The sequence below is a fragment of the Bufo gargarizans genome, chromosome 3 (genome assembly GCF_014858855.1).
Source record: "Bufo gargarizans isolate SCDJY-AF-19 chromosome 3, ASM1485885v1, whole genome shotgun sequence".
Classification (NCBI taxonomy): domain Eukaryota; kingdom Metazoa; phylum Chordata; class Amphibia; order Anura; family Bufonidae; genus Bufo; species Bufo gargarizans.
In genome coordinates, this window is record NC_058082.1 from 323,794,032 (window position 1) to 323,810,856 (window position 16,825).

Sequence of the window (16,825 nt, forward strand, 5' to 3'; positions counted from 1 at the left end):
ACTTGATTTTCTGAAATCCCGCCCAATTTCCACCCCATGTTCTTAAATTTCAAAAATAAATACACCATTCGTTTGTGCTGCGTTTGTGCTGGTTTGTGCCGCAAAAATTAACGTTTGCGTCGCTTTGGTTTCCGAGATATTGCGCTTGATTTGCTGAAACCCCGCCCACTTTTCACCCCATGTTTTTAAATTTCAAAAAGAAATACACCATTCGTTTGTGCTGGTTTGTGCAGCAAAAATTAACGTTTGCGCCGCTTTGGTTTCCGAGATATTGCGCTCGATTTGCTGAAACCCCGCCCATTTTCCACCCCATGTTCTTAAATTTCTAAAATAAATAAACCATTCGTTTGTCCTGCGTTTGTGCTGGTTTGTGCCGCAAAAATGAACGTTTGTGCCGGTTCGGTTCCTGAGATATTGCGCGTTAGATTTTTATGAAGCCCCGCCCATTTTCCACTCCATGTTCTTAAATTTCAAAAATAAATACACCATTCGTTTGTGCTGCGTTTGTGCTGGTTTTTGCTGCAAAAATGAACGTTTGCGCCGCTTTGGTTTCCGAGATATTGCGCGCTTGATTGGCTGAAACCCCGCCCACTTTCCACCCCATGTTTTTAAATTTCAAAAAGAAATACACCATTCGTTTGTGCTGCATTTGTGCTGGTTTGTGCTGCAAAAATGAACGTTTGCGCCGCTTTGGTTTCCGAGATATTGCGTGCTTGATTTGCTGAAACCCCTCCCACTTTCCACCCCATGTTTTTAACCCTGACTCTAAACCCCCCCAGGTGTGCTGCAGCTTGCCCCCCCCCCCCCACAACTTTTTTGGGGCACAAACATATTATATATTTTTTTTCTGCGTACGCTGACTGTGGCTGTAAGATCCTTCAGTGGCCGGGACTCTTAGCGCCCGGCCACTGTTAGCGCATCGCACACCCCACCGCTGATCAACTTCAGACGGTTGATCAGCGAGTTTGAATTTTTTAAAGAATCAAATTTTTGGGCCTTTTTTTTATTTTTTTGTCTGTTAGGTTTAGGGTAAGTTCCCGAACACCCGTCCCCCCACACACACGCACACCAAATAAAGTTTATCACACACACACACTCCCCTATGGCCCGCCGGATGTTCTAGGCGGCATATGCCCAGCTTGCCTCCGAGTCCAAGAGCCCCAGTGAGGACGAGGATGACCCCACTTTCCTTTTCTCATCCGCGTCCTCCTCATCATCTAGCGATGATGATGAGACCACAAGGTTGCGGAGACGCCGCCAGGTGGAGCAAGGAGACCGCCATGCTAGGGACCCTGTGGCCCACACTAGTACGAGAAGCTCTGGGGCTCGTACTAGTTTTCCAGCCCACCAGTTAAGTCCACCGGAGCCCCCTACCGGTGAACTTGTCTGGTATACCCCAGAGCGTTTTGAGCCCGTGATTCCTGATTTTGTAGGCCAACCAGGAATCCAGATTTCCACAGTGGGCTTCACTGAATGCGACTACTTTAGTCTTTTTTTCAGTGACTCCTTTGTGAATCTGATGTTGGAGCAGACGAACCTGTACGCCCCACAGTTCATTGCTCAACATCCGGGCTCCTTTTTGGCTAGGCCCGGTGGCTGGACTCCGGTCTGTGCAGCCAAGATGAGGACGTTTTGGGGCCTCGTGCTGCATATGGGCCTAGTCAAGAAACCTAGTGTCAGGCATTACTGGAGTGGGGACGTCCTCTACCAGACCCCAATTTACAATTATGCAGATAATGCAGCATGTCCCCCCCAAGGTGATCCTGCCTATGACCGCCTGTACAAAATCAGGCCGGTCATCGATCACTTTGGGGCCAAATTTGTGCAGGTCTATGTACCTGGAAGGGAAGTCGCGGTTGATGAGTCTCTCATTTCTTTCAAGGGGAGACTCATTATCCGCCAGTATGTTCCCTCTAAGCGGGGGAGGTATGGCGTGAAGCTGTACAAATTTTGTGAGAGTACCTCAGGGTGCACTTACAAGTTTCGTGTGTACGAGGGGCGAGATTCCCGTATTCAACCCCCAGAATGTTCCCCCACTCTGGGTGTTAGCGGGAAACTTGTGTGGGACCTTATGCACCCACTGCTAGATAAGGGCTACCACCTTTGCGTGGATAACTTTTATACTAGTATCCCCTTGTTCCAGTCTCTCGCCGCCAGATCCACGTTCGCTTGTGGGACCGTGCGGAAAAATCAACGCAGCCTCCCCACCCACCCCTTCCAGGTACCTATCCCTAGGGGTGCGACCCGTGCACTTACCAGTGGAAACCTGTTGCTGGTCAGATATAAGACAAGAGGGATGTCCTTGTACTGTCCACAATTCACGGTAACGGCATCACCCCTGTCCCTGTGCGAGGTACCGCAGCAACGGTCCTCAAGCCTGATTGCATCGTCGACTAGAATCGATATATGGGAGGAGTTGATCTCCCTGATCAAGTCCTCGAGCCATATAACGCCATGCACAAAACCCGGGCATGGTATAAAAAAGTTGCGGTCTGCTTGGTGCAGGTTGCCTTGTACAACTCTTTTGTGCTGTCCCAGAGTGCTGGCAACACAGGGACATTCCTTCAGTTCTATGAGGCAGTCCTCAAGGACCTGATCTTTTCTGACCGGGAAAGAGCAGGCCAGAGTACCTCGGGAACTGGAGGCGCCCGGATCGTCCCTGGCCAACATTTTCCAGGTGTGGTCCCTCATACTGGAAAGAAGGGCGGACCCAAAAAAGGTGCAGAGTGTGTCACAGGAGGGGGATACGGAAAGACACCACTACTCAGTGTTACACGTGCCCCGATCATCCGGGCCTCTGCATTATTGGTTGCTTCAGGGAGTACCACACTTCCATGGAGTACTAAATTTATGTTCCCCTTCCCCATTTTAGCCACTGATAATCGGATATAAAACTATGGGGATACTAGTATAAAAGTTATCCACGAACAGGTGGTAAGCCTTATCTAGCAGTGGGTGCATAAGGTCCCACACAAGTTTCCCGCTAACACCCAGAGTGGGGGAACATTCTGGGGGTTGAATACGGGAATCTCGCCCCTCGTACACACAAAACTTGTAAGTGCACCCTGAGGTACTCTCACAAAGTTTGTACAGCTTCACGCCATACCTCCCCCGCTTAGAGGGAACATACTGGCGGATAATGAGTCTTCCCTTGAAAGAAATGAGAGACTCATCAACCGCGACTTCCCTTCCAGGTACATAGACCTGCACAAATTTGGCCCCAAAGTGATCGATGACCGGCCTGATTTTGTACAGGCGGTCATAGGCAGGATCACCTTGGGGGGGGGACATGCTGCATTATCTGCATAATTGTAAAGTGGGGTCTGGTAGAGGACATCCCCACTCCAGTAATGCCTGACACTAGGTTTCTTGACTAGGCCCATATGCAGCACGAAGCCCCAAAACGTCCTCATCTTGGCTGCACAGACCGGAGTCCAGCCACCGGGCCTAGCCAAAAAGGAGCCCGGATGTTGAGCAATGAACTGTGGGGCGTACAGGTTCGTCTGCTCCAACATCAGATTCACAAAGGGGTAACTGAAAAAAAGACTAAAGTAGTCGCATTCAGTGAAGCCCACTGTGGAAATCTGGATTCCTGGTTGGCCTACAAAATCAGGAATCACGGGCTCAAAACGCTCTGGGGTATACCAGACAAGTTCACCGGTAGGGGGCTCCGGTGGACTTAACTGGTGGGCCGGAAAACTAGTACGAGCCCCAGAGCTTCTTGTACTAGTGTGGGCCACAGGGTCCCTAGCATGGCGGTCTCCTTGCTCCACCTGGCGGCGTCTCCGCCGCCTTGTGGTCTCATCATCATCGCTAGATGATGAGGAGGACGCGGATGACAAAAGGAAAGTGGAGTCATCCTCGTCCTCACTGGGGCTCTTGGACTCGGAGGCAAGCTGGGCATATGCCGCCTAGAACATCCGGCGGGCCATAGGGGAGTGTGTGTGTGTGTGATAAAATTTATTTGGTGTGCGTGTGTGTGGGGGGACGGGTGTTCGGGAACTTACCCTAAACCTAACAGACAAAAAAATTAAAAAAGGCCCAAAAATGTGATATTTTTTTTAATTCAAACTCGCTGATCAACCGTCCGAAGTTGATCAGCGGTGGGGCGTGCGATGCGCTAACAGTCAGCGTACGCAGAAAAAAAAAATATAATATGCTTGTGCCCCCAAAAAAGTTGTGGGGGGGGGGAGGGAGGCAAGCTGCAGCACACCTGGTGGGGTCTAGAGTCAGGGTTAAAAACATGGGGTGGCATGCTTGCAATATCTCGGAAACCAAAGCGGCGCAAACGTTCATTTTTGCAGCACAAACGCAGGACAAACGATTAGTGTATTTCTTTTTGAAATTTAAGAACATGGGGTGGAAAGTGCGTGGGGTTTCAGCAAATCAAGCGCAATATCTTGGAAACCAAAGCACGCAAACGTTCATTTTTGCAGCACAAACCAGCACAAACGCAGCACAAATGAATGGTGTATTTCTTTTTGAAATTTAAGAACATGGGGTGGAAAATGGGCGGGGCTTCATAAAAATCTAACGCGCAATATCTCAGGAACCGAACCGGCACAAACGTTCATTTTTGCGGCACAAACCAGCACAAACGCAGCACAAACGAATGATGTATTTCTTTTTTAAATTTAAAAACATGGGGTGGAAAGTGGGCGGGGTTTCAGCAAATCAAGTGCGCAATATCTCGGAAACCAAAGCGGCGCAAACGTTTATTTTTGCAGCACAAACCAGCACAAACGAATGGTGTATTTATTTTTGAAATTTAAGAACATGGGGTGGAAAGTGGGCGGGGTTTCAGCAAATCGAGCGCAATATCTCGGAAACCAAAGCGGCGCAAACGTTAATTTTTGTGGCACAAACCAGCACAAACGCAGCACAAATGAATTGTGTATTTATTTTTAAAATTTAAGAACATGGGGTGGAAAATGGGCGGGGCTTCATAAAAATCTAACGCGCAATATCTCAGGAACCGAACCGGCACAAACGTTCATTTTTGCGGCACAAACCAGCACAAACGCAGCACAAACGAATGATGTATTTCTTTTTTAAATTTAAAAACATGGGGTGGAAAGTGGGCGGGGTTTCAGCAAATCAAGTGCGCAATATCTCGGAAACCAAAGCGGCGCAAACGTTTATTTTTGCAGCACAAACCAGCACAAACAAATGGTGTATTTATTTTTGAAATTTAAGAACATGGGGTGGAAAGTGGGCGGGGTTTTTAGCAAATCGAGCGCAATATCTCGGAAACCAAAGCGGCGCAAACGTTAATTTTTGCTGCACAAACGCAGCACAAACGAATGGTGTATTTCTTTTTGAAATTTAAGAACATGGGGTGGAAAATGGGCGGGGCTTCATAAAAATCTAACACGCAATATCTCAGGAACCGAACCGCACAAACGTTCATTTTTGTGGCACAAACCGGCACAAACGCAGCACAAACGAATGGTGTATTTCTTTTTGAAATTTAAGAACATGGGGTGCCAACTTCACACAGGTGGCCACAGAGTGGCACAATTACCGAATGTGGAGGTGGCAGCAGCATCAGGGGACCACAGAGTGGCAAGGTGACTGTGTAGGTGGCAGCAGCATGAGGAGGCCATAGCATGAGGAGGCAACAGAGTGGCACAACAAAGAGAGATTGCGGAAGTGGCAGCAGCATGAGGGGGCCAGAGAGTTGTACGACGACGAGAGATTGTGGAGGTGGCAGCAGCTTGAGGAGGCCACAGAGTGGCCGCTTCATCTATTCATTTATAGGGAATATGGAACAGAACAGAAGCCTCTTTCTCAACATTATAAAGTATTGCTTAAAACACGATTTAATAATACACGTTCTCCGGCACAAAAGGCTTGGCAAATTGATTGTCTGAATTTCCCTCGAAGATTGGGATAATATATTGGTGAATTTAAGTTTACTTATAATTTTAATGAAGTTTTGGTTCAAATTAATATTCAATATTTAATAAATTTAATAAAAATTAAGTGTTGGCTAAGAAAGGAGAGAATCCACCAGTCTTCTGTTTATACAATGATGTGGTTACAATGGAGAAAGCATTCCAAAAAACGATTTCTCTCCACCTGGAGACGAATCCTGTCAAGATTGATGGAAGCGCGGTATCGGGTGCTCATCGACCTAGATACTTCTGGGGGAACCTGCCTGGCATGAACAGGCCTCTAGTAGCTACAGATAATGAGAAGACAAAGCGTCAAGATAGTTTTGAGCCCGGAAGAGTCACGAAGTTCATCAAGATACGTCACTTAAGGTTTTACCGCATATAACCTCAGCTCTAACCGCTGAATACAATTTGTTTTTCGACAAAATATTTCAATAAAGATTTTACCACACATTACTGCCGCGCTGAACGCTGAATATATATATATTTTTACTACCGAAATATATCACCAAAGGTTTTACCAAATATAACTGCAAAAGTTATATATTTTGCTTTTGTACTGAATTAATAATAACTGCAGACTTGAAATGCGTATATATTTTTCTTTTTGTACTGAAATAGGCCACTAAACGCTATCAAGACATATAACCGGCACCAACGTGAACTGAGAATATATTTTTTATTTTGTACTGAAATAGTCCACTAAACGTTTTCAAGACATATAACCCCCGCCGATGTGAACTGAGAATGTATTTTTCTTTTTGTACTGAAAAAGGCCACTAAACACTTCAAGACATATAACCCTCGATCGACGTGAACTGAGAATGCATTTTTCTTTTTGTACTGAAATACTAAATAACGCATATAACCGCCGCACTGACTGACTGCTACCACCGCTTCTTACGTGAACCCCTGCACAATTACTTCCCAGGTAGGTAGGGTGCTGCAAAGCAGGTGGTCTACCCCGGTCACGTTTGGCTCCTGACCTCCCATTGCTGCCAACCTGCTGACACGCAGCCATGCTTTCAAACACATATAACTGCCGTCGTGAACTGAGAATATATTTTTCTTTTTGTACTGAAATAGGCAAGTAAACGCTTTCAGCAGAAATAAATGCACCAGTGAAGTGCATATATATTTTTCTTTCTATAATGAAATAGGCCACTAAACGCTTTTGCCACAAATAAGTGCACCATTGAAGTGCGTATATTTTTTTCTTTCTGTACGCTTTCAACACATAACTGCAGAAGTGAACTTCATATATATTTTTCTTGTTTGAAAAGATATAAGCCACTAAAGGCTTTTCAACATAGCATTTGCACCCCAAGAACAAATTGCTGGAATGACAGCTGTATAATGGCTATTTGGATCCCCAAATAATCTTGCCCTGCACTTGTAAATCGCTTTTCTAGCACTGTCCCTAGCACCTTCTGACGTCTCTCCCTACACTAAGATGCTGTGAAATGATTCCTCCCTATCCTTCCCCATCCTTCCCCTGCAGTTGTAAATCAGCTTTTATGGCACTGTTCCTAGCGCTTTTCTGACATCTCTCCCTGAACTAATGATTCCTCCCTATCCTTTCCCTGCTCTTTTCAGATTTGTTTTCACAATCAGATTTTTCTAATTGCTGTCCCTAGCGCCTTCTCACGTCTGTCCCTGTACTCAGAACGCTTGAAAATGTCTGACTCTAAGATGGCCACCGTATTTATACGGCTGGCTATTGATTGGCTGCATGGATCCCGCCTTCCCAGAGTTCCTTGATCGATATCCTCACATATGTAGCTGCCAATTTAGGAAAAATTGTGATTGATTTGTTACCACAAAGCGTGAGGAAATTTGCATTCGTTACTAATCAAATTTTTCCTTAAATTCGGATTGAATTCCCCTTCGTCTGATTCACCCATGTTTAGTGGTGACACCAAAATGCACCAAGCTGTCCTCCAGCGTCGAAAACAAATATATATTTTTTTAATTGAACCAAACCTGGATTCAGGAGGATTTTCACACTCCTTTGGCTGATTCCGATGAATAGATTTAGCCTTGCTGGTGGTGCTCTATTTTGCCATTGTTGCTGTTTGCCTGCTGCCATAATGCCATTGCTGCGACCTGCCTACCATCAAGTTCTGTAGTGCTGTTGCTGCTGCTGCCATTATGCCACTATTGCGACCTGCTTACCATCACGCTCTGTATGGTTGCTGCTGCCTCCATCATGCCACTCCTGCGACCTGCCTATCATCACATTCTGTATGGCTTCTGCTTCTGCCGCCATCTTTCCTAAAGGTTCTAAGTCCTAAAAGGCTAGAGGGGGTTAGATACCAACTTTCAGGGTAACTGGAGCAACTTTGATTTGGCCCAAAATGATTCAAGTCTGAACCAAATGTTTTCAAAAAATTTGGTAAACCTCGCTCATCTCTAGTTTCCTCCATTTAGTGGAAAGAAAAAGGAAACAATGTGGTACCATGTTAGCCAGTAGAAAACTAGTTTAGTGCTCTCATTAACCCTTTCATACCAGAGCCGTACATTTGCGGCGCTGGTAGCGCTGTGTAAGCATGATGCCCGCTCGCGCGTGTAGCGAGCATCATGGCCGGCAATTCTTTGCTGTTTCAAACAGCAGAGACCTGCAGCTAATTACAGCAACTGGCAATAATGCAGATCATGGTAACTAAAAATGCTTTAGATGCTGTGATCAAGTGAGATCACGGCACCTAAATGCACAAAAACCGTAAGCTCACGCTTCCAGGCTTAGTACTAAAGCCCTGTGCGGCACATCGGGACTTCAGTACCTGCACTGAATGCTCCAAGTCTCTATGAAGAGACTCAGAGCATTAATTCTGCAATTCTTATTTTTGATACTAGATGGCAGGCCAAAAATAAGAAATGAACAAAATGCTAAGAAATTATCAATTTTAAAATCCCTGATAGGTCAAAATGAAAAAACATTTATAAGGTCATTTATGAGCTTTAAAATGATAACAAATTTTAAAAAAGTTACAAAATATAAAAAAATAAAAATGATATTAAAGTTTAAATCACCCCCCTTTCCGTATAATAAAAAAAACAACTAAAGAATAAATAAAAAACATCCTGGGTATCACCGCAACCGAAAACGCTTATACATATTGTTCGTAGGGGATCATTACATTACTAAATATGAAGAGTAACATTGAGAGAATCCTCAGTTTAACCAGAGTATTCTTTTAAATTTACACATTTATAGCTGCATTTTTCCATTTGTCAGAAATACATGCATTCATCTGACCTTACTTTAATCATCTATTGACTCTAGTATATGACATTTCACTGATTCAAACTACCACACCCCAATCATAAGGAAGCAAGTCAGTATTTGTCTTGGGAATTTTTTTTTTTTTTTTTTTTTTTTTAATACACTTTCTCTTCTCCATTCAAATTGTTGGCAGAGTTGCTCTAGCTGGTAGATATCTAGCACCCAGGTTACTTATCATTAGCCAAAGCAATTAGAGGTAATTAAATTCATGGGAAAAATTGTTCCTCATGTCCATGCTATGAGATCAAATAATGCTATAAATGTTAAAGATAAAAAGAGGATCCCCCTGCTCTCCTATTAGATTGCTATGTGTCAGTCTGCCTGTATGAGGAGAACCTGCTGCTGGGTGTCTGAGAGGGAGCTACCGTTCTCCCTAATTTAATATATAAAAAGAGATTATATCACCCGTAGGTGATAAGACACAAGCGCTGGTGCACAGTAACAATCAGCTAGTCCTTTGAGTTTGCACTATTATCTGGTATCCGTCTGAATCACCAGGTAATGTGCTGCTACGATGGTAAAGGTAATAGTGGTAAAGGTGATTAATCAATGGTTAATGCTGCTGTGGTCCCTACCCTCTGTACCTTGCTCGTTCTTTGCTCCAAAATGATCCCGCCGTCGATGCTGAGCTGTGCTGTATCTTCTAGGTTCCTTTTGTGTAGATGTTAGTGTCCTTTTGGGATTGCGGCACTGTTCTTGTTCTCCTGTTCTTGTTCTCCCGTCAAACGGCAGCGCGGCCCCGGCCGGAAGCACGCGCGGCGTGAGGGAGCTTGGTCCGTTACTCGGGAAACCTGCCTGCGGTGACGTCACCTAGTACGAGTATAGTGGCCTCCGTAGGACAAAAGACCTTAACCTACGCGTTTCAGAGCCAAAGCGGGCTCCTTCGTCAGGGTTAGTCTGCGTATTGTTCGTAGGAGGTTTAAATAGCTCGTCTGGTTTCCTATGGCAACGGATAAACACAGTTCTTGGAGTAGAAATGGTGCCGATATATGCGTATTTAAATGGATTAATGTCTTGATTATGGTTATTGTCCCTATGAGTTCTGGTAGGAATTTATTGTTTATTCAGATGCATGTTTATTAATTAGATTATAGAAAAGCAGTACTTACAGTTTATTTAAACTGCATGTACTGCTATATGGGGCACCACCAATCAGTTAATTGTTATTAGTGTTTTGTAGTGTAGTCCTTTATTATGTAATTGCTTTGCGGGGTGTCAATCTGGAATGTCGGTTTAACTTGATGTCTCAAGATTTTGCAATTAGAGCACAGTCTGCAGGGGTGAAAACCTTTTTTGGCACATATTTTTGGGTTTATTTTCTCATTCTTGATGGAAGGGGCCACTAAATTGGCCAGGTTTGGGGCTTTTTTGAAAATGAAGGTGGGTTTATTGGGGATCTTATTACCAATAGTTTTATCATATTTCAAAATGTCCCAGTATTTGTATATAATTTTTTTTGAATTTATTGACCCCTGTGCTGTACGTTGTGATGATAGGAATTTTTAAATCTTCATTATGCTGGGGGTCATTCATTTCTTCTTTTGTCTCAGGTTTTTTTTCTTCTAGTAGAGTATGGCGGTCTAGACGTTCTACAATTCTGATGATTGGGGTAAGTGTTTCTAATTTGTATCCTTTTTCCGTAAATTTAGCATTTAGCATTTTCGCCTCTTCTTGGTAATTGGTTTGGGTGGTGCAATTTCTACGTGCTCTTATATACTGGCTGTAAGGGATGTTATTGAGCCATATTGGTAGGTGACAACTGTCCAGAGGAATGAATCCATTAGTGTCTGTGGGTTTATGGTATGTTTTTGTATGTAGTTGGCCGTTCTCAACAAATATATTAAGATCAAGGAAGTTAATTTGTGTTTTGTCGTAAGATGAGGTAAATTCTAGATAAAAGTCGTTTTTATTTAAATTAGTTAAAAAGTTGTCAAGGGATGTGGTATCCCTCTGCCAAATAAAAATTTGGCAGGGGGATACCAATTTAGTGGCCCCTTCCATCAAGAATGAGAAAATAAACCCAAAAATATGTGCCAAAAAAGGTTTTCACCCCTGCAGACTGTGCTCTAATTGCAAAATCTTGAGACATCAAGTTAAACCGACATTCCAGATTGACACCCCGCAAAGCAATTACATAATAAAGGACTACACTACAAAACACTAATAACAATTAACTGATTGGTGGTGCCCCATATAGCAGTACATGCAGTTTAAATAAACTGTAAGTACTGCTTTTCTATAATCTAATTAATAAACATGCATCTGAATAAACAATAAATTCCTACCAGAACTCATAGGGACAATAACCATAATCAAGACATTAATCCATTTAAATACGCATATATCGGCACCATTTCTACTCCAAGAACTGTGTTTATCCGTTGCCATAGGAAACCAGACGAGCTATTTAAACCTCCTACGAACAATACGCAGACTAACCCTGACGAAGGAGCCCGCTTTGGCTCTGAAACGCGTAGGTTAAGGTCTTTTGTCCTACGGAGGCCACTATACTCGTACTAGGTGACGTCACCGCAGGCAGGTTTCCCGAGTAACGGACCAAGCTCCCTCACGCCGCGCGTGCTTCCGGCCGGGGCCGCGCTGCCGTTTGACGGGAGAACAAGAACAGGAGAACAAGAACAGTGCCGCAATCCCAAAAGGACACTAACATCTACACAAAAGGAACCTAGAAGATACAGCACAGCTCAGCATCGACGGCGGGATCATTTTGGAGCAAAGAACGAGCAAGGTACAGAGGGTAGGGACCACAGCAGCATTAACCATTGATTAATCACCTTTACCACTATTACCTTTACCATCGTAGCAGCACATTACCTGGTGATTCAGACGGATACCAGATAATAGTGCAAACTCAAAGGACTAGCTGATTGTTACTGTGCACCAGCGCTTGTGTCTTTTATCACCTACGGGTGATATAATCTCTAATGCTATAAATGATCTACAGTTGCAAGAAAAAGTATGTGAACCCTTTGGAATAATATGGATTTCTGCACCAATTGGTCATAAAATGTGATCTGATCTTCACCTAAGTCACAACAATCTGCTTAAACTAATAACACACAAAGAATTAAATGTTACCGTGTTCTTATTGAACACACCATGTAAACATTCACAGTGCAGGTGGAAAAAGTATGTGAACCCTTGGCTTTAATAACTGGTTGAACCTCCTTTGGCAGCAATAACTTCAACCAAACGTTTCCTGTAGTTGCAGATTAATTCTTGACCATTCCTCTTTACAGAACCGTTTCAGTTCAGCAATATTCTTGGGATGTTTGGTGTGAATCGCTTTCTTGAGGTCATGCCACAGCATCTCAATTGGGTTGAGGTCAGGACTCTGACTGGGACACTCCAGTAGGCACATTTTCTTCTGTTTAAGCCATTCTGTTGTTGATTTACTTCTATGCTTTGGGTCTTTGTCCTGTTGCAACACCCATCTTCTGTTGAGCTTCAGCTGGTGGACAGATGGCCTTAAGTTCTCCTTCAAAATGTCTTGATAAACTTGGGAATTCATTTTTCCTTTGATGATAGCAATCCATCCAGGCCCTGACTCAGCAAAGCAGCTCCAAACCATACTTCACAGCTGGGATGAGGTTTTGATGTTGTTGTGCCGTGCCTCTTTTTCTCAACACATAGTGTTGTGTGTTTCTTCCAAACAACTCAACTTTGGTTTCATCTGTCCACAGAATATTTTGCCAATACTGCTGTGGAACATCCAGGCGCTCTTGTGCAAACTGTAAACGTGCAGCAATGTTTTATTTTGGACAGCAGTGGCTTCCTCTGTGGTAGCCTCCCATGAAATCCATTCTTGTTTAGTGTTTTACGTATCATATATTTGCTAACAGGGATGTTAGCATATGCCAGAGACTTTTGTAAGTCTTTAGCTTACACTCTAGGATTCTTCTTCACCTTATAGAGCAGTCTGTGCTGTGCTCTTACAGTCATCTTTACAGGACGGCCACTCCTAGGGAGAGTAGCAGTAGTGCTAAACTTTCTCCATTTATAGACATTTGACCTACCATGGACTGATGAACAGCAAGGCTTTTGGAGATACTTTTATAACCCTTTCCAGCTTTATATAAATCAACAATTCTTAATCGTAGGTCTTCTGAGAGCTCTTTTGTGCGAGGCATCATTCACATCAGGCAATGCTTCTTGTGAAACGCAAACCCAGAACTGGTGTGTGTTTTTTATTGGGCAGGGCAGCCATAACCTACACCTCCAATCTCATCTCATTGATTGGACTCCAGTTGGCTGACACCTCACTCCAATTAGCTCTTGGAGATGTCATTAGTCTAGGGGTTCACATACTTTTTCCACCTGCACTGTGAATGTTTACATGGTGTGTTCAATAAAAACATGGTAACATTTAATTCTTTGTGTGTTATTAGTTTAAGCAGACTGTGATTGTCTATTGTTGTGACTTAGATGAAGATCAGATCACATTTTATGACCAATTTGTGCTGAATCTATATCATTCCAAAGGGTTCACATACTTTTTCTTGCAACTGTATATCACAGTTCAATCGTGTCCATAGCCACTTCAAGACTGAAAGGAAATTCATATGTATGTATGGCATATAAAATACAATTCAGTTAAGGCTTCATGCACACCACCGTGTCCTTTTTGCGGTCTGCAAAACACGGATGGCGGATGTGTATGTTCTGCATCTTGCGAAACTAAACATTCGGCCCTCAATAAAGCAGTCCTATACTTGTCCATGTTATGGACAAGAATTGGACATGCTCTATTTTTTTGTGGATTATACAGCAACCAGATGGCTGGCACTCCACATATTAGTAGACTTTGGTGCTCAGTGATGGGAGGATATCTATTTTTTTTTGTGGGGCTGCGGAATGGGTGTGCGGATGCAGACAGCAAACGGAGTGCTCTCCGCATCTTTTGCGGCACCATAGAAGTGAATGGGTCCGCATGCAACCCACACAAAATGTGTGTCATGTGCATGAGGCCTAGAACCATAAAACCAACTGCACATAAGGACTCCACATGTAGGAAAAGTGGTATTTTTTACTCTGTGGCATTTGGTTCTGCTGGAGTGGCAATCTGTGCTGCACTATGGTATTGCTGGCCAACCTACTTCTGCTGTCCCTGACTATTTGTGCTCTCCCTGCCTACTTGTGTTGTCCCTTCTTCTGTCAATTTGGACCTGCCTACAACATGGGGCCTCTTAGTTTTTGTTTTTTTTCTGGGGCCATATTAAGCTTCCATTCCGCCCCTGATCTAAACAGACTTCCTGATGGAAATCCAAAATTATAACCTGAACTTTGCAATATTTCACAGATGCATTATGCACAACAATAACATGTTAGGAAATACTACATTCATTTTTGCTTGTTTGGTTAGCGATATCGCTGAGATGTTCAAGAATTCTTATCTTCAGATATACACCCAATGTAATATTTATTGCATGCCTCACTGAAGATGATGTACACAACATACTCCACGTTATGGTTTATATTGATTTTTATAGGAAAGTTAAGTGTACCCTGTGTGTCCCCAAATGTATCCCCCACTTTTTTTTTATCAAATGTGTTTTTATTTAAAAAAAAATCTCACACATAAGCATACACGATATACAGAATGTTCACAATGTCAAAATCAATTTACATATAATAAAGCATTATTTTGAAATGATCATAACAGATTTATGGTAATTGACCTTTGTATTATAGTCAAACATAACACCCTAACCTGTACCCACCCACTCCCTCCCCCATGAGACTATAGCATTGAGAGGTACGTTCCAAAATTAGTTCCTTATACAAGAAGAGCAACAATTGGGCATATATTATTCCTCTGGGGCAGCGGCACAGCATCTATCAACTTGTAGATTTCGTATCTTCTCCCCTCCACTTCCACTGTCAGAAGCCTTTACTAAGGAAGGTGCATGACACCCCTGGTAAGTGCCAGCCATGGACTGCAAAGGCCAGAGTTATCAATCTAGGGTCCCCAAATAGATTCAAACTTTAATAAATTTGTCACGAGGGTGTCAAGAGCCACGTCTGACTCCGTTATACCCGGGGTCAGGAAGTCGCAGCGGGTGGCTGCGCGCTCTATGTCTAAAGATCACATTGTTTCTTAGTGATTGTTTTCTGTGTTTGCCTTGCTATCCTTTTTGTCTCACTCAGGGATCCGTAGCTTCTCCTCCTCAGCTGTTTCTTGTCTGCCACTCCCAACCTCCTTATATTCTCCTCTCACACTTCTCTAGTTGCCAGTTATAGAGCTTCCTGCCTGGACTTCTATACTGACCCACTGGAGCTGTGAATCCTGGTTGTTGTTCCAGAGTGCTACCCTCCGGATCCCTGTTGGGCTTTTTGTTGTCTCCTGTTGTCGCCCACCTGGGATTATATGTTGAGTCTGTATTGTCTGTCCTCCCCTTGGTGTTTTCCTTTAGAGCTAGTGGTGCGGACTAGTGTTCCCACCGCCCTGTTCACTATCTAGGGCTCATCTTAGGGAAAGCCAGGGTTTTAGGCACGTGATCGGCGTACGGGTGAGGAACCCGTCTAGGGATGTCAGGGCAGCCAGGTGCCAGCCGCAAGGTGAGTCAGGGGTCACCACCTTCCCTCTCACTTGGGCAGGGCCTTCCTCTTTCCCTCCCTCTGTGTCACGTATGTGATAGTCACGCCGATCGTGATAAAATTGTTACGCTTCAGATAGACCCTGAGATCTTTCCAATCTAACTATTGTGTTCAGTCTAGTTACATAGTCCGTAATAACAGGAGGTACCAACTGTATCCATCTTGCCGCAAACGTTTTGCATGCCTGGTACAGCATCCTATTTATTCCTATACTAATGGTTGTCTGTAATTGTTCTGAGTCAAAAATACCAAGTAAACACATATTGGCGTTAGGAGAGAAATTCGCACTGTACACTTTATTAATTAACGGTATTATATCCCTCCAGTATGTTGTCAATGACTTACACCTCCATAACATATGTAGCAAATCTGCCTCTGACTTCTCACATTTTGGACATTTGGAGCTATCCATGCACCCAATTTTTGATAGTAACAAAGAAGTCTTGTATACTCTATGGACTAAATACAGTTGGGATAACCTGGCAGCTTAACTTAGGGACAGGCTCGGGGTGAGTGCCAACAATTCTTCCCACTGAGTGTCTGTAATAATCCTAACATCTTTTTCCCACTGTGTTTTAACTTTAAGGGGGTAGATTTTTTTGATAAATCCCTTTGCAGATCCTGTCCCTACCACAGAAATCAACGTCCAATTGGAATCATATTGCAACAGACGCAATTTAGACTGAACATCCAAGGCCTTAACTGTAGATACAGTGATACCTCGGTTCACAAACTTAATTCGTGAACTGACTCTGGTCGCGAACCGAATTGGTCGCGAACCGAGGCACATTTTCCCATAGGGTTCAATGTAAATCCGGTTAATCCATGCTGACCTTTTTTGGGGGGGTTTTGAAGCACAAAAATATGAAACAAATTACAATACACATTAGTACAGTATAGTAATGTATAAAGAGAGGACACTAACCCAGTTTGTCTGAAAAATCTGTCCAGTGTCACTTGTCTCTTCCTTCGCTGCATAACCCTCCGGAAATGAGAGACCACATTATCATTCATGAGATTTAGCACT